Raw genomic sequence first — 25434 nt, 5'->3', positions numbered from 1 at the left:
CATATTTTCAATTACCGGCGCATCCCTGCAAAGTAGCAGGGATGCGGCAGTAATTGTGTGCCATGCCACCACCACCCATTGGCCCAAAACGTCACAGAAGCCTTACGCATCTGTGCCGTAAAGGCAGCGCATTGCTGGAGTTGCGTGCCAACGATGGCGCAGCTCCAGCAATGCTCTGGGGTACCCTATCTCCCCAATGCTGCATCAAGCCGTACGTCGGCTTCAAGCGCGCAGGGTTTGAGTCATGCATCATTGTCATAAAAATGACTGATTGACATCTTGTAGATTTCCCTCAGCCACTTTTAGGATTCGTTCCTGCGCAGGTACGCCCTCCCTTGCGCCGGAACGCCCCCTGATGGCGCAGGGCTTTACAACGTGATGCATCGCCCATATGCCCATATGTGTTTTTTTTTTAATATATACGCCGCACCAACACCATGGCGAGTCTTTTGTTCTGCCGCTGCGTCAGAAAAGGCACGCAACAATGGAGGAAAATCAGCCGCAACTTCCGCAAGGGACTTATAAATCAGCCCCAACAGACTGAAGTCCAGTGTCCTTCCTTTAGACAGTCACATGGCTATCAGAAGAAATAGTGGCGGTGGTGGCGGGTGGATTGATAGTTTGAGTATTCACTGATCTGCAAGCAGGATGGACTTTGTCTGTCACGTGTTGTGCACTACTGCCTGCAGTGCCAGGCCTAGGCAAACCTCTTTAGTAGTCTGTTTATTGAGTTACATAGGAACTTTCTAAGTCAACGTTCCGCAAATCAGGCAATACGAATAACGTAGTATACCACATGAGATAGATCCCGTGGAATAGTTGTCTATCTATTTGCTATTTTTCCAAAATATGTTGTTATTGTTCTTTTGAAATGTTTGATTTGGTTGAAAAATCTCATCCATGTTTTATGGTTTTTCTTTCTTTCATGTTGTACATCAGCTCCCCCCAAGGGCAAGAGGACACAGGAGGAGGGTGCTGAGGATGCAGGCCAGGATCGGGCAGGCGAGGGCTCCTTTGCTGGCCCCAGTAAGTTTACATTTTACTAAACAGTACCTATTTTTTCCTAGCGTTCCTCATTCGATTTTTTCTAAATCGTCTTTGATCTTCTTGTAGACTGAATATAAATTCTTATCCTGCCTCGAATATGATGACTCCCTGTGGTATTACTAGACTATTTTTATTAGTCTGTCTGTGTAGCTAACTAAGATTGGACATTTGGCAATTCCATTGGACTCCCATTATATTCAGCAATACCTCTATGCACTGTCTCCTTACTGACTAGATAGTGTGGCAGAGTCATTCAGCTCCCGAAGTCACCGATTATAGATCCCCAATGATCTCTAGATTATCGTACGCAGGACAAGAGAGTAGTACGGAGTCACAGCACAGTCAAGAAGTGTCAGAGGCACTCATGCTTGCAAAAATTCCAAAACCTTTAGCTCATCCACTCTAGTCTAGAGGAACAAAAACCACAGAGTCTATTTAAGTGTAAAAGCTTTATTAAAAGTAAACACATTTATTGAAATCTACTTTGTCATAAAACTATTTAACTGTAAACGGAAAAGTGGTTAGTGCTGACGATTAATTGGACACATTTCTTGTGGTCGAGCCGAACTCTCACCTACTTTGAACTTGATCCTGGTCGTGTTCTTAGGACTCAGGAGTCAAGCTTCTGTCTGTTAGGAGAAAAAGTGGTGCGTGTTAAAAATCAAAAGCAAGCATTCATCAGTTGTGCATAAAAGTGCAGCAAGACAACAGCCTTCCCTGGAAAATGGGACATTTTTACTATGGAGTAGACAGTCACAAATTATTACATTGTATTCTGTTTTTTTAACATTTCTCCTAGACCAAATATTATATAGTAGTGAGTGGTGTATTCTAACTTTCTTAAATGTACTTTGTAGGTGTAACATCTGGTGACGGGGCCAGCGCGGAGGTGGCTGATGTGTTGGACTTGGACTCGGAGGCCTCTGGGGAGGATGCGGCGGTAGAAGAGCTGGTGGCCGTTCCTGTGGGGGATCAAACGGTGGTGGCGGAAACAGGTAAGCTATATATTCCTTACTTATTGAGATTGAAGACTGCATAGTGTGCTTTCTGCACGGGTGTATTACAATTACAAATCAACCAGGTAGTAGCCTCCTCGAAATGTACTTCGACTTAGCTGTGAAGTTTTTGGTGAGAAGAATCCCAATAAGTTCTTAGACGAACGTGATGGATGGGATGAACGAAAAGCGAAAGAAGGGTGTAAGTAAGTGGGACGCGAACTTGTATGATGGCTGGCAAAGAAGAACGATATGTGTTTGCTTGGACCCAGAGGTGGCTGGGAAGGAAAGAATATGGTATGGTGCATGGCTGGGTCAATGATGAAGCAAGGATGGGTGGAAGGACAGCAGCCTGGGTGGGTGAAACAGAAACTGTATGTGTGCGTATACTTTGAATGAATGGATGCCTGGAGCATGGTATTCTCTGACTCTTACATAGCAAATGTGTATCTAGAGAGAGTAGATGGTCGCCAGGTGAAGTAAGTGTTACCTTGAAGAGCATGTACCACCGCACCCGCACGTCCGTCCCAGTGCAGGGAAGGCAAGGAAAAGAAATTGTAAATGTGTCCAATACTTCCATGAATAGTAGCAGTACTTTGTATTGCGTTTGCATTCACAGCATATATCTGGTTATTACGGTGGACACTCCGTACCTCTCTTAATAACTTTAGTTTACTTGTAGTACGTCATTCATGTGTGGGTGTATCACTGTGTTCACTCAATATTAAGCAAAGCACCTAAAGTCATCTCATCTGTCATTAAATACGTCCCATGTGAAGTGATAGATAATCAAATTAGTTAGCTTCTTCAGTTTCCTTTTCTAGTACTCATTTGCACTGTAGGGTGAAAGGTAAATTAATTAAGCAGTAGCCCTTGTAACAGAGTATTCTCAGTGCCACCCGTAATAGAAAAGTAATAGCTTCACCACCTGCATGTACTGGACCGGTACAGTAACGCAAGTCTGTCTCCATCATCATGGTGTGCAACTTTTTTTCTCGGGTGCAACTTCACTGTGCTGTGTCCATGTCATTCTGCCGGCTTGCATAAGATAACGTACCCATTTCCCTAAACAAGAGAGAAGAAGAAGAATAAGACTGGTGTACTGTCATAGTCGACTGTAATGGAAGTCCATAGTGGTCGTAGAATTAGTTCATTAAACTACCACTACTGTTAGAGCAAGGATGCAGAAGTGGGAGGGTTACATAGATACTGTCCTCAATAGTTATGTACTGTGCTTTCAATTTGCTACTTGTACTCTGTGACCCAACTTTCGGCTCAATCACTTTGTGTTATTAATAAGGAGCATTGGTTACAGACTATGTCTTTCTTTCTTCATATAGTTGCTCCTTCTTCCAAATCAACAACAAGGAGGGAGCAGGCTAGATTGGCCCGGCAACGGAGGCTGGAGGCCACAGTCGCCGAGTATCGGCGGCTGGTGGCCCTGGAGGAGGAGGAGGACACGCAGTCGAGCGGGGCAACATCTTCGACTGCATCCTCCTCCGTGACTAAACCAGCGGGACCGAGCCGGGCTAAGAAAGCCGACCGCCACCGCCAAGCACCGGAAACACCAGCTGCCCCCCACAGGAGCTGCAAGGAACGCCAACACCGCCTCCGAGTCCGCATGTCCAACCTGGAGCAGGAGGTCCTGAGGTATAAGACCTTGGTTAAGGGCCTCCGCTCCGAGCTTGCCACCCTCCGCAAGGAGTATGATGCCCATGCCGCATCATGCACCAGCACCAGCACCCTCCAGTAGTGGAGTGTCCCTTGCCCTTTTTTTATAGACTTTTGGGGGGTGGGATTTGGGAGTTGGGATCGTTTTGGGACGTTTCAGAGACAATCGTTGGGGTTAGGGTGGGTGAGGGAGATTATTTTGTTAGGGATAAATAAATATATTTTTCAACTACTTTATCTGACCATACCTGTTTTTTACTGCTTTTCAGTCTGGTGGGTGGGGGGCGGGGGTATAACAGTAACTTTGTTTTCCTGAACAGTCGTAGGACTTTAGTAGTACAACCGTCAAACTCTTGTCTACTCCGAAATAATACTCCATTATACTACCTCCCACCAAACGCTTATCTTACCTGTAATTTGTGTTAGAAATTAGGGCTAGGCCCAGGGCTGGCTCCAGGTGAAATGGGGATTAACGTTGTCATTCCTGGGCGGGTGACATTTCCTCATTGCGGTGTTACTAGTGGTGTGACACAGTGGCAGTTGCATGCCTATGGAAAAAAAGAAAACGAAACCTTGTTTGTACTCCTTACTGTAGCATTACAACGGTTACGGTACGATCGAGAAAATAGCAGGTGACAGTACACTAGAACAGTGCCATAATGTAGCCTAACAAATGGTAAAGTATTGCAAGTATAACTAGTACTTGCGTTGAATTTATTTGACATTGGCTACTACTACTAGAAGATATAGTACTGAAGCTGAGTAAGTCTAGAAGATATCCTCGTATTCCTTCACCAGCCTGTTGCTGCTATCACCTTATCCTCCCCAGCAAGTGTGTGGAATTATTGATGTCATTTTAGTCAGACATCAAGCAAAACAACACAGCCCGGGGGAAGAGGGTTAGGGTTTGTAAAATGGATGGGAATGGGGGTTTCTTTTTGGGTAGGTTTTGTTGAGAGAAGAAAAAAAAAGCAGAGCATGGACAAACAATAATTGAAGATACAGAGTTTACAGACAATCTTTGGTTACAAAGTAAAGGTAAGCACATGCAGTCACACTCATAGAATAAAAGACAACAATGGATACTGTATCTGTATTGCGTATGTTGTTGGAGTTGTCCTGTTGAAATTGGTAAGTAAGTTGCATGCAGCAAACAATTCCTCTTATTGGCGGCACTCCTCCATTCCAGCTGACGCTTCGTCCATCAATGTGGTGGTGACCACTGACAGAAGAGACACCCTGTCCACTGCCTGCCTGGCGGATGTTGACTGAAACCCGGCCTGTAATTATTGAACGGAAAACAGGAAGTGCTATTACAATACCACTGATAAATAAATAAAAGGTATGTACGCTGTGTGGTTCAAAAAGTCACACTTTGATGATGCCTAGCAGAAAAATGGTTACAAAACGTACTTTGAAAGTAACAGTAGACCCAAATACAGACCGTGGATTGTATTCAAACCACTTGCCTGCAAGCAAAAGTATCCATAGCCAGCATCGCTCCAACAGTGCTCTACAACAACAGAACCGCGTTGCAATAGAACCCCCCTAAACACATGCAATCCTGCTGCTAGGGCTAACCCTAACGAACCCTAACTTACAAAGTGCCAAAACTGGTGTTTCCTTATGGATTTTGTCCAACTAACTTCTAGCCGGTATTAGACCTTCCCAGGAATGCCCCAGGCAAGACCCGCCAACCCACCCGCAAAAAAACACCCGACACAACACCACCAAACAGCGAAAAAGCTAAATCTCATACTTACAATGTCTCTCGGCCTTCGGTCCAAACGCGGCGCTGTGCAGCTAGGTCGTCATCATCATCAATCATCATAACTCCTGTTTTCCACCACGGATTTCCTGAAAAGCAAATGCAATCAAGATTAGACTGTCGCAGCAGTGCTTCGACAGAGACCCCGGCCGCAACCCACCCACGAACAGCAGGAAGCCCCCCAAAATGCTACATTGAGCAAGATGTCTGAAGAAATGGCAAAAAAAAGGCTGTTCCTTATGGATTTTGTCCAAAACACTTGTATCCGGTATTAGACCTTCCCAGGAAAGCCCCAGGCAAGACCCGCCGGCGCCAACCCACCCGCAAAAAAACACGCGACACAACACCACCAAACAGCGAAAAAGCTAAATCTCATACTTACAATGTCTCTCGGCCTTCGGTCCAAACGCGGCGCTGTGCAGCTAGGTCGTCATCATCATCAATCATCATAACTCCTGTTTTCCACCACGGATTTCCTGAAAAGCAAATGCAATCAAGATTAGACTGTCGCAGCAGTGCTTCGACAGAGACCCCGGCCGCAACCCACCCACGAACAGCAGGAAGCCCCCCAAAATGCTACATTGAGCAAGATGTCTGAAGAAATGGCAAAAAAAAGGCTGTTCCTTATGGATTTTGTCCAAAACACTTGTATCCGGTATTAGACCTTCCCAGGAATGCCCCAGGCAAGACCCGCCGGCGCCAACCCACCCGCAAAAAAACACCCGACAACACCCCCAAACAGCGAAAAAGCTAAATCTCATACTTACAATATCTCTCGGCCTTCGGTCCAAAGTAACGCGCTGTGCAGCTAGGTCATCATCAATCATCATAACTCCTGTTTTCCACCACGGATTTCCTGAAAAGCAAATGCAATCAAGATTAGACTGTCGCAGCAGTGCTTCGACAGACACCAAAAATTACACACAAACCCCCGGAACCCCGCCAAAGAGCACCTCAAAGGCAAGCAAGTCAGCAAAAACGGCAAGAAATTTTCACCTCATATTTGGTCCAAAACACTTTTGTCCATTATTAGAGCTTCACAGCAATGGGCCCAAAACCGTCAACTCACCCGCAAAGAAGTACAACACCCCCACAAGTGCTGAGTCTTTCTTCATTGTGCGTAATCCAGCACTCTGCTTGGAGGGAAATCGCAGTCTGGAGGAGGAGGATAGAGGAGCATGTTCTTCAGAACTTGTGAACCTGAGGAATGTAGACTGCGGCACCTTCAAATCAATAAGCAAACAAGTGAAGACAGTACTGATGATGGTCTTCTTTTTGGGATTAGGTGATTAAAGTTTGAATTAAATTAACTGTGCAAAACAAAGAAAGAGAGACACAAAGCACACAGGAATAAAAGTGAATAAGGACGAAAAAGAAAGTTCTTGATTGATTGTCTCATTTTCAGGGCTCGGTGTCAGGGAATAAGAACAAGATTTCGTCATCATACTCTGCGAATTCAGGCTGGATGAGGTCAGTGGCACCGAACAGAGAAAAAATCCCCTCATCTACGTTGCTGTCCTCATCGTCTTCATGTGGCGTGCTTTCTCGCACTTTGTAATCTGGTGGTATGAGGTGCTGATTCATCTTGATCATTGTCAGCCGCTCCACATTTTTGGGCGATAGGCGGCTCCGTTTGGCAGTTACAATGCCACCAGCAGCACTGAAAACACGTTCAGAAGACACACTTGCGAGTGGGCAAGACAAATAGTTTATAGCCAGGTTGTAGAGCTGTGGCCACAATTGTTTTTTGCCATGCCAATACTGCAATGGCTCCTCATTAAGAAAGACCACTGTTGAGTCATTCAGATAGTCCTGCACCATCGACTCAAGGTCATCAACTGTTCCTCCACTTTGCTTACTTTTTGCTGTGCCTGTGACATTTTTTAGAGAACCATACCCCATCAAACTTAGCCAATCCTCCTCCCCAGCCACTGTTAGTGTTGTCATTGTGTGTGGTGCAGATGATCCAGTTGCCGGTGTCTTTAACGGCTGAGAGGTCACTTGTGCCCCAGCCACAGGTGCAGAAGTGGATTCTTGTGACTGCGGATGGCCTGCTGATGCTGATGCTGATGTACTGGCTTCTCCTTCAATAACCTGCCGTTCTTTTTCAAACCTCTTGGCTGACCAGGCTAACCAATGTTTGTACTTTTGAACATCTGCATCAGCGAAAGGAAAGAATGCGTTGTCTGCCAGCGCCTTTTTGTAGCGTGGATCCAGAATAGTAGCACAAATGTAATGCTGATCTGAGTTGATGTTTTTAAGACGTTCATCACCACGTAGGCGATGTAATAATTTCTCAGACAAAATGAAATGTTTTTTTTTTTTTTCATCTTTTTCAAACTCAGAAGAAACCGCCATCAGTTGGTGCTCCAGTATGCACAACAATGGGATAGCTTTTCCCAAATTACAGTCCTCCTGGCTGACTGCACGCGTGAAGAACTCAAAAGGACGAAGCATGTCTGTCAGGCTTTTAACTATGGCCCATTGCGCCTTACTCATCCGCAGGTCCTCCTTCTGAGATGTAGCCTCTGTCAAGAAATAGTGATCGAGTACCGTATACTGCTCATGCAGACGCTCAAGCATGTAGAAGGTTGAGTTCCAACGTGTTGCCACCTCCTGGATGAGTGCTTTCACTGGCATTCCACGTTGAAGTAGCAGTCTCCGCAGATGCTTCCGGGCCTTAAAAGAATGGCTGAAATGGTTGCACATTTTGCGGCAGGTGGCCATTACCTCGAACGCTGGACTCTCTTTATCACTCAAGAATTTTTGAACTACCAGGTTGATACAGTGCGCCAAACACGGCACTCTAACATGGTGACCCTGTGACATGGCCTTAACTACATTGGCGCCATTATCCGTGGAAACATAACCAATCTTGCGTTTTAGGGGGGATAGCATTGACAACACCTTTTTGTCAAACTCTTCCAAAAGGTTTTCTGCTGTGTGACTTTTCTCCAAGGCAAACATGGCTAGTGTTGCATGTTTCCGAGCAGCTTTGAAAACTTGGTCCGGGTCAACACCTGCGTTTAGCTTTGCTATAACACCTGAAAAAGAGACCCAGTGTGCAGTGATGCACATGTAATCATCGCCTGGGCCACTGGTCCACATGTCTGTTGTCAGATGTATTGTGTGAACAGCACTCTTCTGCAAAGCTGCCCCAATCGCCTGCAGCACATCTTCATGTAGTGCTGGAACCGCAACTCTGGCAAAATAGAACCGGCTCGGAACCTTCCATTTAGGGCAGAGCGTTGCAACTAATTCAAGAAAACCTACCGCTTCTACAAAAGAAAAAGGTAGAAGGTCCACAGCTAGCATTTTAGCCAGCTTAGTGTTATACAGACGCGTCAGTGGGTGGTTGCGTTCATATGGCACGTCTGAAGTAAGCATTGTTCTAATGTTGCCCTGGACCAAGCATTTACGGGCTGATAATGACTTCGTTGACCCAATTTTGCTCGCTGGTGAACTTTTGTGCGTTGGTGTCTCACTCGCTCCAACACTCTTAGTGTGCCTCACATTGGGTGTGCTGCTGACAGGGGTACTGGGTGTAAGGGAAGTGTTTGACACGTCTTCTTCCTGCTCGTCATCATCAGATGAAACATCAACGTTTCCTTGAATTTGGCCTTTCTTGATCGCATCTAGGTGCGCAAACCATTTGACAGTGTGCTGTCTCCTAAGATGACCTCTCTGGCCTCCGGTACCATAGTTGGTACCTGGCTTACCACGACTAACTGCTTGCTTACAAATGGTACAAATGGCAAACTTTGGATTTTTTGGACAAACAGTAAAGAAGTCCCAAACGGGGGACTTGAAGTGTCTGTGGGACATGGAGGAGGCGGCGATACTGGTGGTGGTGGTCATGAAGCTAATGCCAGATGAAGTGGAGGATCTGGATTGCCCAACTTTTGTACGTTTTGCACTTTCACCGCCACTAATTAAGGTCGAGGTTGACGGAGGTCTCTTCTTGCCAGAAAGAAATATGGAAGCGGGACGAGTTGGTGTACTACTTAACTCCAATGATTGTGGTGTTTCCACTGCCTCCTCATCGACAACATCATCATCATCATCACGCTCAGCAGCTCTTCGGGCTAGGGTCAAAATGTCTGTTTGCTGCATGCCCGCTGGGGCTGCAGTGACCTTTATGATGACTGGGTCGTCGTTGGCAGAGTCTTCATCAGCAGCAGTATCCGCCACTTCTTGTTGAGCCTCATCACACTCCATAAGTCTGAGACTTTGGACGAGCTTCCTTTTACGCTTAAGTACCTTTGTTGGATCATGGTGTGCCTCACTCTCAGACGGCTGTGGTGCTGGTTCCCAAGTTTGATCCGTATCATCAGAAGGAGGTGTGCTTGAAGAGGATGTAGACACCACCCTTGATCTCTTCCTTGCTAGGGTTGTGGAAGACAATGAAGGATCATCAGGAGGAGTGGCTTCCTCAAATGATACCTCGCCTTGATTGTCGATTTCCTGATGTGCCCCTACTTCGGGAGGAACAACTATTGTGGGCACTTGTTGTGACCCTCCATGCACCTCTGCATGCGCATCTCCTTGCGCTGCCTCTCCTTCCACATGTACTTGGGCTTGTACTTGCACATGTGATTGTTGTTGCCGCTGTGGTTGTTCAACACTCGTCAGATGAGCTACAACAACCTGTGTTGATTGAGGGACATTGCTGCTGCTTTCTTGCGATGAGCCAACATCACTGGTCGATGGTGATTGAAGAAGTATACTGGCTGCCTCTGCAGCACTCAAGGGCTTGGACTTAAGTTGGCGTGGTGGTGGTGGTGGCACTGAGCCCAATGGAGCGGGGGTGCTGCTGCCAGCTTGGTCCCCAGCAGATCCCGCTGCAGCTGCTGCAGGCATACTTTTTTTTTTACTCACAAAAAAAGGGGCGGGCGGCACACCAGTGTCCTTGGTAACTTGCTTCTTCTGCTCCTTACTGGCACCTTTCTTGCTAGAGGAGCTACGGGTTACTTTTTTTGGGGCCATCTTCTTCAGAGCAGGTCAGCAGGCAGCAGTTGCACGAGTTGCAGAGGGTTCTGTGTCCAGACGTGACGTCGCGTGACGTTATGCTGCACACACCGCTGCAGGACTTCTTCCTGGCACTGGTGGTTCTATTGAGTCTTCTTGTGCACCTAAAAGCAATGGAAGACAGAGGAACATCAGTTCAGTTATACACCCCAAAAAATCGACAAAACACAGAAAAATGAGCACAATCCCATGCCATCCATGATGTTTACATTGAAGACACCCCACAGAAAGACTAGGGACATGCAAGTATGCAACACTCACTACCCCTGGGCATAAGGGATGAAAAGTAGGCAAAATAAGTGCAGGCCTCAGAAATGAAATGAAATGAAAATTGCACTTGTATAGCGCATAGCTACCCGGAGGCCTCGCAGCGCTTGCGAATGATTACTTAATGCGGGCTTGGGGTAGATTAGCAGGTGTTAGCAAACAGGTGCGTTTTCAGGGCCTTCCTGAAGGACATGTGGTTGTTGTGTTTCCGAAGAGAAAGCGGGAGGGAGTTCCAAAGTCTCGCCGCCGTATGAGAGAAAGAGCGGCCTCCCCAACGAGCTTTCTTGATTTTAACGGACGTTGCCAGCTGGAGGGTGCAAGAGCGAAGAGAACGGGACGGGACATATGGCGTAACCATGGGATGTAAAATTACAGGGCCCGTTCGATGGAACGATTTGTGTAAAATACACATGGCTTTAAATTGCACTCTTGCCACCACAGGGAGCCAATGGAGTTCCCTTAGGGCGTTCTTAGCTGACTGCCAGCGGGGGATGTTGTAGAGTAGGCGCGCCGCACTGTTTTGTGTGACCTGGAGCTTCTGAGTAACGGAGGTCGGGACTCCCATATAAAGAGCATTCCCATAGTCCAGGCGGGAGAGTATCAAGGCCTGGACCATGACCCTCCTCGCCTGGAATGGGAGCAAAGGGAGCACCCTCCGCAGCATCCTCATTAGCCCAAAACAGGTGGCGGCCGTCTTAGTAGCCTGGACCGAAAAATCAAGTGCTCTATCGAGCCAGATCCCAAGGCTCTTTATCTGGGACTTGGGGACGGGGGGGGGGCCTAAACATGGTGGCCAGATGGATGCAAGGGCAGAGGGAGAAGGGTTGCCCAATAAGATGATGTCTGTCTTCTCCCCATTAAGCTTTAAGCAAGAAGATTGCATCCATCTGGCGACAGCTTCTAGACAGGGGCCTAAGGTGAGGGACGATCCCTCAGAGTGGTCTAAAGAGACCACCAGTTGGGTATCGTCCGCGTAGGTGACAATACGCACACCAAAGGGATGGACTATCCTGTCTAGAGGTTCCATGTAGGCATTAAAAAGGGTGGGACTTAGGGAAGAGCCCTGGGGGACCCCGCACCTAAGTGGGTGTTTGGGAGACACCGCTTCACCCTCAAAGACTTGAAAAAAACGCTCATCCAGGAAGGATGTCAGCCATTCTAAGGCCGCGCCCGACACGCCCATGCCCGCCAAACGATGTAATAACGTGGCATGGTTAACCGTGTCGAACGCGGCGCTAAGGTCTAGTAGAATGATGGCGACCCTTCCTCCCCGATCCAGCACGGCTCTCGCCTCTTCCGTTACCGCAAGGAGGGCGGTTTCGGTTCCGTGCTGAGGACGGAAACCTGTCTGAGAGGCACGCAATAGGCTATTGGACTCGAAATAGTCCATCAGGATGTTATTCACGTGCCTCTCAAGCAATTTACTCAGCCACGGAAGAAGAGAGATGGGGCGATAGTTTGCCCAGTTACTCTGGTCGAGGTTGGGTTTTTTTAACAAAGCCTTCACCATCGCACATTTCCAAGATGGTGGAACAGATTTGGAAGAAATGGACGCGTTAAGGACGTCTAAGATGACTGGACGGACGACGTCCAAGACCTTGATGAGGGTCTGAGGAGGTGCTGGATCGTTGGGAGAGCCAGAGGTGATCTTAGAGATCAGTTTGTCTAGTCCAGGGATGTCGAGAAGTGGGATATCCTCTAGCTTACAGGGAACAGAGGAATCAGAGGTGATGAGGAATTTAGGATCGTCCGTAGTGTTGTTAAATGAGGAGTAAATGGCCTGAATCTTTTGAGAAAAAAAGACGGCCAGATCATTACAACGGTTTTGAGCGCCTTCAGCAGATGGACGCTCAGCCGGAGGCGAAATAAGGGATTTAACGATTGTAAAGATTTCCCTGGGGGCATTCGCCGCCGCATTAATTTTCCCTTCATAAAAAAGAGCTTGTGCTGTTTTCATCTCCATTTTATAAATTTTTATGGCAGCCCTATACTCCGCTTTCCTATGTTGAGAATATTCCTGCCTCCAGGCTCTCTCAAGTTTTCGGCAGGTTAATTTCCTGAGTCTAAGGGCAGGTGTATACCATGGGGCAACTTTAGGTCTTCTTATAGTGTTGCAGGCATGTTCGGGAAGGACCTGGTCGAGGGTACTGGAAATCCAATGATTGAAATTATTAGTAGCCTTACTAGGATTGGTTGCCCTTGCAGGTGGATTTTTGGCGAGGGCCACTTCCCAGTCAGGCAAGGAAAGAGAGGGCCATTTCCTACCTCGATGCTTGGTGAGATTCTGAGAGGGGGAGGGGGAGTTAGTACCCCAAGAGAAGGGAATTAAAAAATGATCGGTCCAGGGTAGAGGAATTGGGGTCTCCACCAGGAAGTTATCTATGTTACTGTAAATGTGGTCAAGAAGATGACCTTTGTTGTGCGTAGCATGAAAGCCCTTCTGGCATAAATCCATGGCTTGCAGGTTGGAACAGAGATTGTTAGCCGATGAATTGTAGGGGTCGTCTAAATGTAGATTAATATCGCCAAGCAAAGTGAGATTAGGGGAGGTCAAGACGACACTTGCGACAAGATCTGTTATCTTGGTAATAAAATTATTAAGGGGGCCGGGTGGGCGGTATGCTAGGATGCCCGAGAAGGTAGTAGTGGGAGAAAGTTCTAGCGAGAAGTGGAGACTCTCACAAACTGGTGTGGTGGTGGGAGTGACGCGGCACTTGTAACCGTCCCTGTATATAATAGCCAGTCCACCACCTCTCCCAGTCTGGCGGTCTGATCGTTTTAATGTGTACCCTTGGGGAGTGACCCATACTACCGTAGGGTCTTTATCTAGCTGAAGCCAGGTTTCTGTTAAAAACAGGGCGTCAGGGTTAAGTTCTTCAATCAACATGTACAATTGGGTGAAGTGTTTCGGTAAAGACCGACAATTAAGGAGAAACATTCTCCATTTGTGTCCAGAGGACAGATGACAGCAGAGTAAAGGAAGGGGACGCCAGTTGCAGACCTTACAATGATAATCAGTATTAGTAGGAAAAAATGAGTGTTTACAGGGCGACTTGATGGGAGGGCGTAAGGAGAGAAGCAAAGAAGAGTCGTAGGAGTGAGTACCTACCATGATGTAAATCCAGGCCAGTACACGCCAAACGCGTCAGGACGCGGACTGGCGCAGACTGGCTTCTCTTTGGCGCCTCTTAGGCGCTATGAAGGCGCTCCCGCTGCGCGTTACCGCTGCGCGAGGGGGCAGCGAAATAAGTAGATTGGGAGGTGAGGGAAGACTAGAGCGTCACCCTCTAAAGATGGCCGCCCGCCGAGGGACAAGCAGGAAGTAGGAGCGCTCTTTCTCCCTCCACTCAATCAGCATCAGATAGCTGCGGTGGACCGGGGAGTCAGCGCTATGCCTGGCAAAGGTAACAGCAGTTTTAAAATACACTTTACAGTTTGTAAAATAACCCACAGGTTAAAGACACACAATTTTAAAAACGTCCTCAATAGTGCAAAAACGCTCCACACCCAAGCGCTAGCGTGGTACTAATCATTCAGCACGAGCACCGGTGTTTAGAGCCCTAAATAGTCAGGGAGGGAGGGAAGACTAGAGCGTCACCCCCTGCCTCTCCTCAAAATGGCCCCCTTACACCCCAAGCACATGTTGCTGCCTGTACCAGCCAGCACTCAAGATGGCCACCACCACCACCCACATGGCCAGTCCACATCAACAGTACACCCCCAAAAAACAGAAAAACAGCCAGAAATCACCACAATCCAATGCCATCCATGATGTTTACATCAAAAAGAGTGAGACAACACCACAGGCACACTCAGTCCATGCACCACCACCACCCCTGGGCAAGCAAAAGGCCACACCAGCAGCCCCCCAAAAACGACAAAAAACAATAAAATAAGCCCAATCCCAGCCCATCCATGGCCTCAATTATGTTTAAATTCAAGAAGACACCCCACAGAAAGACTAGGCCCATGCAACACTCACCACCCCTGGGCAAAGGGCCACACCAGCAGGCCCAAAAAAACGACAAAAAACAATAAAATCTGCACAATCCCAGCCCATCCATGGCCTCAATTATGTTTAAATTCAAGAAGACACCCCACAGAAAGACTAGGCCCATGCAACACTCACCACCCCTGGGCAAAGGGCCACACCAGCAGGCCCAAAAAAACGACAAAAAACAATAAAATCTGCACAATCCCAGCCCATCCATGGCCTCAATGGTGTTTAAATTCAAGAAGACACCCCTCAGAAACACTAGGCCCATGCAACACTCACTACCCCTGGGCATAAGGGATGAAAAGTAGGCAAAATAAGTGCAGGCCTCAGACACTGCCTCTCCTCAAAATGGCCCCCTTACACCCCAAGCACATGTTGCTGCCTGTACCAGCCAGCACTCAAGATGGCCACCACCACCACCCACATGGCCAGTCCACATCAACAGTACACCCCCAAAAAACAGAAAAACAGCCAGAAATCACCACAATCCAATGCCATCCATGATGTTTACATCAAAAAGAGTGAGACAACACCACAGGCACACTCAGTCCATGCACCACCACCACCCCTGGGCAAGCAAAAGGCCACACCAGCAGCCCCCCAAAAACGACAAAAAACAATAAAATAAGCACAATCCCAGCCCATCCATGGCCTCAATTATGTTTAAATTCAAGAAGACACCCCACAGAAAGACTAGGCCCATGCAACACTCACCACCCCTGGGCAAAGGGCCACACCAGCAGGCCCAAAAAAACGACAAAAAACAATAAAATCTGCACAATCCCAGCCCATCCATGGCCTCAATGGTGTTTAAATTCAAGAAGACACCCCACAGAAAGACTAGGCCCATGCAACACTCACCACCCCTGGGCAAAGGGCCACACCAGCAGGCCCAAAAAAACGACAAAAAACAATAAAATCTGCACAATCCCAGCCCATCCATGGCCTCAATGGTGTTTAAATTCAAGAAGACACCCCTCAGAAACACTAGGCACATGCAACACTCACTACCCCTGGGCATAAGGGATGAAAAGTAGGCAAAATAAGTGCAGGCCTCAGACACTGCCTCTCCTCAAAATGGCCCCCTTACACCCCAAGCACATGTTGCTGCCTGTACCAGCCAGCACTCAAGATGGCCACCACCACCACCCACATGGCCAGTCCACATCAACAGTACACCCCCAAAAAACAGAAAAACAGCCAGAAATCACCACAATCCAATGCCATCCATGATGTTTACATCAAAGAGAGTGAGACAACACCACAGGCACACTCAGTCCATGCACCACCACCACCCCTGGGCAAGCAAAAGGCCACACCAGCAGCCCCCCAAAAACGACAAAAAACAATAAAATAAGCACAATCCCAGCCCATCCATGGCCTCAATTATGTTTAAATTCAAGAAGACACCCCACAGAAACACTAGGCCCATGCAACACTCACTACCCCTGGGCATAAGGGATGAAAAGTAGGCAAAATAAGTGCAGGCCTCAGACACTGCCTCTCCTCAAAATGGCCCCCTTACACCCCAAGCACATGTTGCCTGTACCAGCCAGCACTCAAGATGGCCACCACCACCACCCACATGGCCAGTCCACATCAACAGTACACCCCCAAAAAACAGAAAAACAGCCAGAAATCACCACAATCCAATGCCATCCATGATGTTTACATCAAAGAGAGTGAGACAACACCACAGGCACACTCAGTCCATGCACCACCACCACCCCTGGGCAAGCAAAAGGCCACACCAGCAGCCCCCCAAAAACGACAAAAAACAATAAAATAAGCACAATCCCAGCCCATCCATGGCCTCAATTATGTTTAAATTCAAGAAGACACCCCACAGAAACACTAGGCCCATGCAACACTCACTACCCCTGGGCATAAGGGATGAAAAGTAGGCAAAATAAGTGCAGGCCTCAGACACTGCCTCTCCTCAAAATGGCCCCCTTACACCCCAAGCACATGTTGCCTGTACCAGCCAGCACTCAAGATGGCCACCACCACCACCCACATGGCCAGACCACATCAACAGTACACCCCCAAAAAACAGAAAAACAGCCAGAAATCACCACAATCCAATGCCATCCATGATGTTTACATCAAAGAGAGTGAGACAACACCACAGGCACACTCAGTCCATGCACCACCACCACCCCTGGGCAAGCAAAAGGCCACACCAGCAGCCCCCCAAAAACGACAAAAAACAATAAAATAAGCACAATCCCAGCCCATCCATGGCCTCAATTATGTTTAAATTCAAGAAGACACCCCACAGAAAGACTAGGCCCATGCAACACTCACCACCCCTGGGCAAAGGGCCACACCAGCAGGCCCAAAAAAACGACAAAAAACAATAAAATCTGCACAATCCCAGCCCATCCATGGCCTCAATGGTGTTTAAATTCAACAAAACAGTTGTATCATGCACCCATAACCAACCCTGGTCCTACTGGATACTGTGGCTACCCACAATATAATTTATTTAATTTTCTGAAAAAGTTCCAAAATTGTACTTGCAGCAACTGTAATGCCCCAAACAAACTTACTTGTGAAAGTTGATTTCTAATCCAAAAGTGATCCAAAGACAGTCAAAAAGGCCTCAAATCCAAATATCCAGCAGCACCCACAAAAAGTAATCCTTCCAGCTCCAGATCCAAATGAAAGTGACCAGGAGATGGACAAAGCACTGGGAGGAGCCTGCTGGACAGGAACAGGAAGTTGGAGACTGTGGGGCACTTCCTTCCTCCCCCCCCCCCCAAAATGGACTCCTTGCAAAAAAAAAGGCCATGCAAATGTCAACCTGAGGAGTGATTCTGATAAAAATCATAATTTTCTGAAGGTTTATCCTGTTTGCTGGTGATTTTCTTGTGCGAAATTGCAAAATCTCTATTTCGCAAGTGCGAGATTGTTCCTTTCCGCCGCAACTACATGTTCGCAATTGCGAACTCTCGCGAGGTGTGCTGTGCAAGGTGGCAAGCCGCGAGTACGTATTCGCGGGCGACAAACTCCCGCGGGAACACGCAGCAAGATCTAAAATGGCGCGTCACTCGCAAAGAAAAACAACTCGGCAAACGCTAAAATGACGGAAAGTGAACGCCGTGCACCACGCCGCGCGCCGCAACCAAGCAAAAAATCCGCCGCGAGCGGATTCACGGATTTTCGACAAATTCGCGAGCGTTCGCGGATTGCGGATTTGCCGAAAATCCGAAAAATCCGCGAGCGGAGCGGATTTTACGCCCATGCTTATACGGTATACACATGCTCTACTAGTGTATTTGCTATGCCTAGATCTTGTAAATATGGACATAGTCAGCGTGGAGTGGGTGTGATGTATTCCTATAGGTTCTGTATCGAATCCCCTATTCCCGGCCCTGTTCTGGTTAATACTTAACTAGCAGCCGACCCACGGTGCAAAAAACCGTTATCTGATTAAGCCACACCACGGCACAGAAACGTGTTATCTGATTAGGTAATAACGCATGCCATCTAATTAGACAAGCACTATTCCTCCAGCCCCTGATAAGGCATACGGAGTTCTCAAAACAAATCAAACCTATGACAACCTGGGAAAATCCCTGCGGCCATTGTTTTGATTTCACCGAGAACTTCAGCAAAAGAATGTGCAAACAAGCCCGTTCGTATGACATCCTTATTGACGTATCCATGTCCATCCTTACGTCAATCTCGACACCTTACAGGTATAAATATTACCAACATTGCCTTAAGCAAACACACGCGGTGGTGACGAGATCGGAGCAGCGAGACGCGCTGAGGAGCCCAGCAGAGAGCGAAGCCCACACGCGCTGCCCCGCCTTCCTGACGCGCTGAGAACGAGAAGTTGTTTTTCTCCTGCCGAGAAATCCAGCCCCGGCGCTTCCAAGCAGCCCTCGCAGGCAGCTGGAATATCAAGACCAGAGACGAGAGATACCAGCCCTCAACCATTCTAGATCTCAGGTACAGAACTGAACAACCCCTTGCAGAGAATTCTTAAGTCAGTCACTTGGCAAAACAAACTTAACTTAAACTGCTACTTATCTACTCCCGCCCACGTATTAGGCTTAGGTCATGTACACTGGGGTAGGCGTGGTTAGAAGCACCAGTTGAGTACGATTAGTCAAATGTATATATGTATGTATCTATTTTATCAATTTTAACTATCATATGGCTTAGAAACCATATCAATGCTTCTGCAGTATTATTTTATACTTCTGCTTTTATTGTATGCACTTTACTTAACCATAAGTATCGCAATAATATCGATTCATTTCTCTTGTACGAGAAAAGAGACTGATCAATAAATAACATCTTTTATTGAACACGCCCGTCTCTTCCTTTTCTCTACAAACTGGTGAAACTAAGAATGCACGTACTGACTGAGTAAAATAAGTTGTCTTTTGTTTTCACACGACTCTAGAGATACACTCTTGATTGGGGGAGAGCAAAGTTGTCATGTTCTATGGTTGTCAGAAACTAAATCCCTTCTTGTCTATCCAGGGAAGTTAAACTCCTCCTTGTCTATTCGAGAAAGTTTCTAGTGAACTCTGAGCTAGCTGGCAAAACCAAAAACTTTAAGTCTAATATCGTCAGTAGAAGACCTAGTTAACCTCTGCCCTAGATCTATACTATTGAAGATATTATTCCAATGCGCAGATCCTATTGGGATAATAGGAACTACACTACAGGAACAGTCCAGCCCGAACTGCCCAGCCATGCCTTCTACGGACCGGAAACAAGCTTCCGAGGACCGGTTTCTGGCATTACAGCTGTCTTCAGCCCGGCTTGCTTGAATCCAGTGGCAAAGTGAGCAAGGGACTCACGTCTGAGCATACCCTGCCAACTTATGGCGAACAAAGCAAAACCAAAGGTGGTGATGGACGGAGCGTTGACAATACAAGCACTCACCCCCAGTCAACTGATCTGGGTTTAATCCATCACTGTTCTTTAGCCCACTCTGCCACCCCAGTTCAGACATGGCCATATGCAAATCAGTCTGACCCTGTGCCTCATGGGAACTGTCCAGCCCAAACTGCCAAGCCATGCCTTCCCTGGACCGGAAACAAGCTTCCGAGGACCGGTTTCTGGCATTCCTTCTTTCCTATAATAGAGTGTTGTAGTACTAATGATAGACCATGTCTAGTGCTGGACTACATAAGTTTAGGCAACTACAAAAGTTCAGTTTGTGAAGACTGAAAATTAGTAAACATACTCAAAAGTGTAAGTAACAACTGTGAATCATGCCAACATGTCATACTTAGCTTAAGTATATGCTAAGTTCAAACACAGCATGTCTGGATTTGTGGTTCTCCCATAGGAAAAATCCAGCTTCTGTGTCTCAACATCCGGTGATTCTGGGCAAATCACTTCATCCTCCCGTGCCTAACAAAAAATGAATATGTCATTGTGTAATGGAACTGGTGCTCATGTAAAGCGCTCTGATACCTAATACCTTTGCGTCAAGTTCACTCTATATAAAACAAAGGGGAAAAAAAACAGTCTCAATGACAGACTGCTTTCCTCCCAGCGTCTTTAGCAGTGCAAAGTCAGTGAGCTGATACGTCAACCCTGACTCTTCTGCAGAATAGAATCCATATTCGCTTGCAAATATCTGAGGCAACTCTATTGGGTCAAACACTACTATCTACTTTATTTTGCCAACACTTACCTCTTTCATAGTATCCTGAATAATGCAGTGTTCAGCAGTCTCCATTCACCCAGACTGAAGGTCATCTTCTATTCAACTGATAGCAGAAAACCCACAAATGCAGGTACAAGAAAATGCACTCTAAGCAAAAGATTTTCCAAAGGCTTTCCATTTGCAGCATGCTTCTCTGTTGAAATCTATAACCACCAAAAAACAAGAGTACCTAGTAACGAAACCCCCTCTCTCCAATCATTACACCTTAATACTCACCATGTTAAAAACCCTTTGTGAGTGGTGCTGATTACATGTTGGGTGTCTGTTAAGGTAGCAAAACGTACCACAAGGGATTTAAGTGTGGGATAAACTCTCAGGTTGGGTAATAGCTAGATGGCTGTGAAACATCAAAAACATCTGGCTATAGTGAGTGATCTTTTGATACAGCAGCAGAGTCCCAAAGATATATTAGACCACAGACAAAGCTTTAATAATTATTTGTCTAGGATTTATGACAGCCTTGCCTAATTGGAAGTTCATGCATCAAGTAGAAGCTCAGAAAAGACTGCTGTTCTGTCTTTACCTATAGTATTTACTATGGTATTTCCTACCCCCATGTGTTATTAAGTCTATGAAATTGTATGTTTATGTGTGTATGTTGAGCAGAGCCTGGCCTGTTGACAGATCTTTACTAATTCTCTTGCCAGATCTCCTTTCCTATGAGGATCGTTGCATTGCTTCTCTGGCACTGGTTGCAGAATGAATGAGGTGGGTGAAATCTTTGATTTCGGAACCCTGAATTAGGTGGTAAACTAAATTCTCCAAATTCTGAAGCAAATGGTAAATTTGAATAAGGAAACAGTGGTGGAATCTCCTCAACCAATGAGATAATATTGTGTGGGTATATTCTACCAGAGTATTTTCTTTCAGGTGTATAGCACTCAACACTACATTAATGCCTTAGTGCTTAATCCAATATGACTATATGTCCAAGATTTTGTAGCTCTGAAGAGAATGAAAGTTTATGGTTAGTTATGTGTAATTGTCTTGAAGACAATAGACTGAAGTATATTTAGAGAGCAATGTTGGTATTGATCTTCAGAGATCTGACACATTTTGAAGACTTATTTTATTTCTAATCTGATCCTCGAGTCGAATGTCTGACAAAATATCGAGATTCACAATATCGAAGTACAAAAATATCGGAGCAAAAATATCGAAATCAAAAATATCGGGTTCCTATACTTAACTAGATATATACACAAATATCGATTTTTTAATATCGATATACAAAAACATCGTTTACTTTTATATCGACTACATTAAAATCGGAAAACAAAAATATCGCTATCTACAAAAAATAATGACATTAACTATAATATCGACATCAAAAATATCGTGCACTTCAATATCGGATTATCAGCTATATCGACTTTTTATATGCATCTGTTTGCATAATTAATTAACGTTTTATATGTTTTCACATCTAAATAAACACACAATACTTAAATTAATACTATAGACACACTATAAATTTGTCAAAAATATCCTATTGGTATAATTATATCACCTACACATATAAAAATATTCTATACTACTTTGTATAATTTTATAATTCGTTTTTGTTTTTCACTTCTATTACAAAGTAATCACAACTGAAATTCAAATATACTAACTAACCAATCACAAACCTAATTTTTAAATGAACCAATAGCAAAGTAATTACTACTGACACTCCCCTATATAAACAATTAAAATCTAAGTACAAACTACTTGCCAAAAGTCACTGAAGGAGATTCATCTCTATCCGAATTGCTGCATAACAACTACAAGAACCAAACTATCAACCTACTATCACATCTTCTAAGTAAGTAAATAAAATAGAAAGTGCATTATTTGCTAATACTACTTACTTACCTGCTAAATACCCAGTGCCCCTTTGCTATTCATACTACTTAACATGCTAAATAATTATATGAAACTATTTTTTTTAGATACAACGAGTGCTGAATATTCTACTCAAAATAACTGTGAACAAACCCTAGGAATACAGATTCTAATAACTATGTAAGTAATTTCAGATTGATTCATTATGTGCACATAAATCTAAACACACAGAAATAATGACTTTTGCCCCACATATTTATTTTTTTCTGTAGATTCTACTACTGAAAACTGCACTACTAATGAACTAAGGACATCAGTACTATTTCTCCAATACATTTTACTACGTAAGTATTATGCAACTGAAATAAATGTGGAAAAACAATACAAACATTTAGAACTGTTCTAATTATGTTCTATTATATATTGTTTATTTACAGAGCAAACACAACGAATAGATATACAGACATAATACAGAACTCCACATTCTGAATAATACAGATAATAATCACAAAGTAAGTATATTAAAGAACATAATTACCAGATAATCTATTAAAAAACATACCAACATGGTGATTATTCTAATACATATGTTCCTTTTTTATTTAAGATAACACTACAAACTACTCTCCAGAAGCTGAAGAAACAACTATACTGGCAAAGACCAACCTAAAAAAATATGTAAGTATCTTCACAATGTGAGTCATGAAGATACACTTTTGTAGTAGAAATGAGCTCTAACATTGCAAATGTACCGAAACATTAATTAATAATATACTACTTTCATGTTTTTCATAACAGCTACAACAACATCACAAACAATTATCCCCAACAAAAGAAGCAAGCAGCTCCTAATTTTGCTGTAAATTCAAAAACACGTAAGTATAAACATTCCTACTTATCACTAACATAGATTATTTATCACATTTAATTTGACATTAACTATTATATATACATTTTATAGATATACAAAGTACAAAATGACCGAAGGAGCCGAATTTGTGACCAGCCAGAAAGGAAAACTATTACTATGCTACATGGGTTACACTTATACACAAGAAAAGCAATATGGCATGCAAGTTAATTGGAAATGTTGTAAATATTATTCTAACAAGTGCTATGGCAGAGCAACAACTAAAGAAGCTACAGTACTGTATACTAGGGAACACAATCATCCACCTAATGTTACTGAAATAGAAGTTAGAACAGCTTTGGAAAATATAAAAGAAGCTAGTACAGGTTCCCAAAAGCAAACAAATGTCATTTTCAAAGAAGCCATTCCTAAAATCCCAAAAACTGCCACAACTCAAATGCCAAATATCCTCTCCTTAAAAAGAACTATAGCACGAACTAAAAAAGCTACTACTTCTACAACACCATCTCCCAGAACATATCAGGATATAAATTTAACTGCTAACCAAATAATAACTTTAAATAAACAACCATTTATAGTTTACGATAACGAAAACAATGACAAAAGGCTTATAATTTTTGGTACCAGTATGAATTTAGTTAAACTGCAGCAAAGCCAATATTGGATGATGGATGGAACATTTAACATCTGTCCCAAACCATTTTTCCAATTATACACAATACATGGCCTCTACCACAACTGCAACATACCTTTGCTATATGCACTATTACCAAACAAAAATAATTCCACATATATGGAATTAATAAATATAATTAAACAAAAAACTAATGATTTTTCTCCTGAAAGTATCATTCTTGATTTTGAGCAAGCAATGCTCTCAACTATCATAAAAATCCACCCCATACCTGCATTCAAGGCTGCTATTATCATTTAAACCAGTGTTTATGGAGACACCTTCAAAAAACTACCCTAAGTGTCGAATATGCTACAAACTCATCTTTTGCTTTCCAAATTAAAAAACTCATTGCACTTGCTTATGTACCTGAAACAGACGTAGCTGAACACTACAACATTCTTATAGACAGCCCCTTCTACAAACAAAATGAAGCTAAATTAAGTCCATTTCTCGACTACTTTGAAGACACCTGGGTAGGCAGACTCCACAGATCTGGCCACAGACGAAATCCCAAATTCCTCATACCCTGGTGGAACGTTTACAGAAGTACCCTTAACGGAGATTCAAAAACTAACAATGCAGTGGAAGGTTGGCACAATGCATTTGTACAATCAACTGGCAGAACCAAACCTACCCTAGAACATTTCATTAAATGCCTACAGAAAGAACAGAGCTACCAGGAATTTAGAATGGACCAATCTGTAACTGAACTTGTCCCTAAAACATCAAAGCAAAATAAACAAATGCACAAGTACCTGGAAGAACAAGTTAAACTTTACCCTAGTACAAAAGGCATAGAATACCTAAATATCATTGCCAAAACACTACTCTAATTAATTCCCAAAAAGTTATAAAACACTAAAAGTATCACCTAAGTATGGAAAAATATGTAACGTGAGCTTCTAAAGTATTTAATGTATGCAATATATAGAGATATTATTATAATATATGCACACATTAAAACTAAATAACAAGTAAAAAACTATTCTATAATAAAAATAACATTACCCACCCACACAAAATAAGAAAGCAAGGACTTACCAATCATGTTGTCAATCCAATAACCTCCTGGTCCACCAAAGTAATCCAGGTAGTGCAAAATTAACCCCAAAAAAATGTAAAAATACAACTGTTCCAAAATTAACACATCCACGTTGTCCAGAGCCATCGAATAAGCATAAAAAACCCGAAAAATTGGAAAAATAGAAAGAATCGCTCCAGCAAAACTGAAAAATGTAAAGAAGTGTTTGTAAAGCAGTGTTGAATTAAACAAACAAACACTTCCTTTAAAAAAAAACGGAACTTCCGATGTAGCGTACACCTATGACAAAAACATAGAAAACAGACATTCCCACCCACATTAATTAGCTAGTAATTAGTTACAAACATATTAAAATAGATGATTTCACTTGTAGATATACCGTAAAAGACTGAAATTCACTCTATATATAATGAGTTAACTAACTAACACTACGTGTATATACCATAAGTAATTATCTGTTTTCGAAATCTAAAACATACCTCCCTCACATTCAACAACACAAAATATAAGGTCAGTAGTCTCAAAACATCATTAAAATACACAT

Source organism: Lissotriton helveticus, chromosome 8 (assembly GCF_964261635.1).
Source record: "Lissotriton helveticus chromosome 8, aLisHel1.1, whole genome shotgun sequence".
In the NCBI taxonomy this organism is placed as follows: domain Eukaryota; kingdom Metazoa; phylum Chordata; class Amphibia; order Caudata; family Salamandridae; genus Lissotriton; species Lissotriton helveticus.
This window is presented reverse-complemented; position numbering follows the sequence as displayed.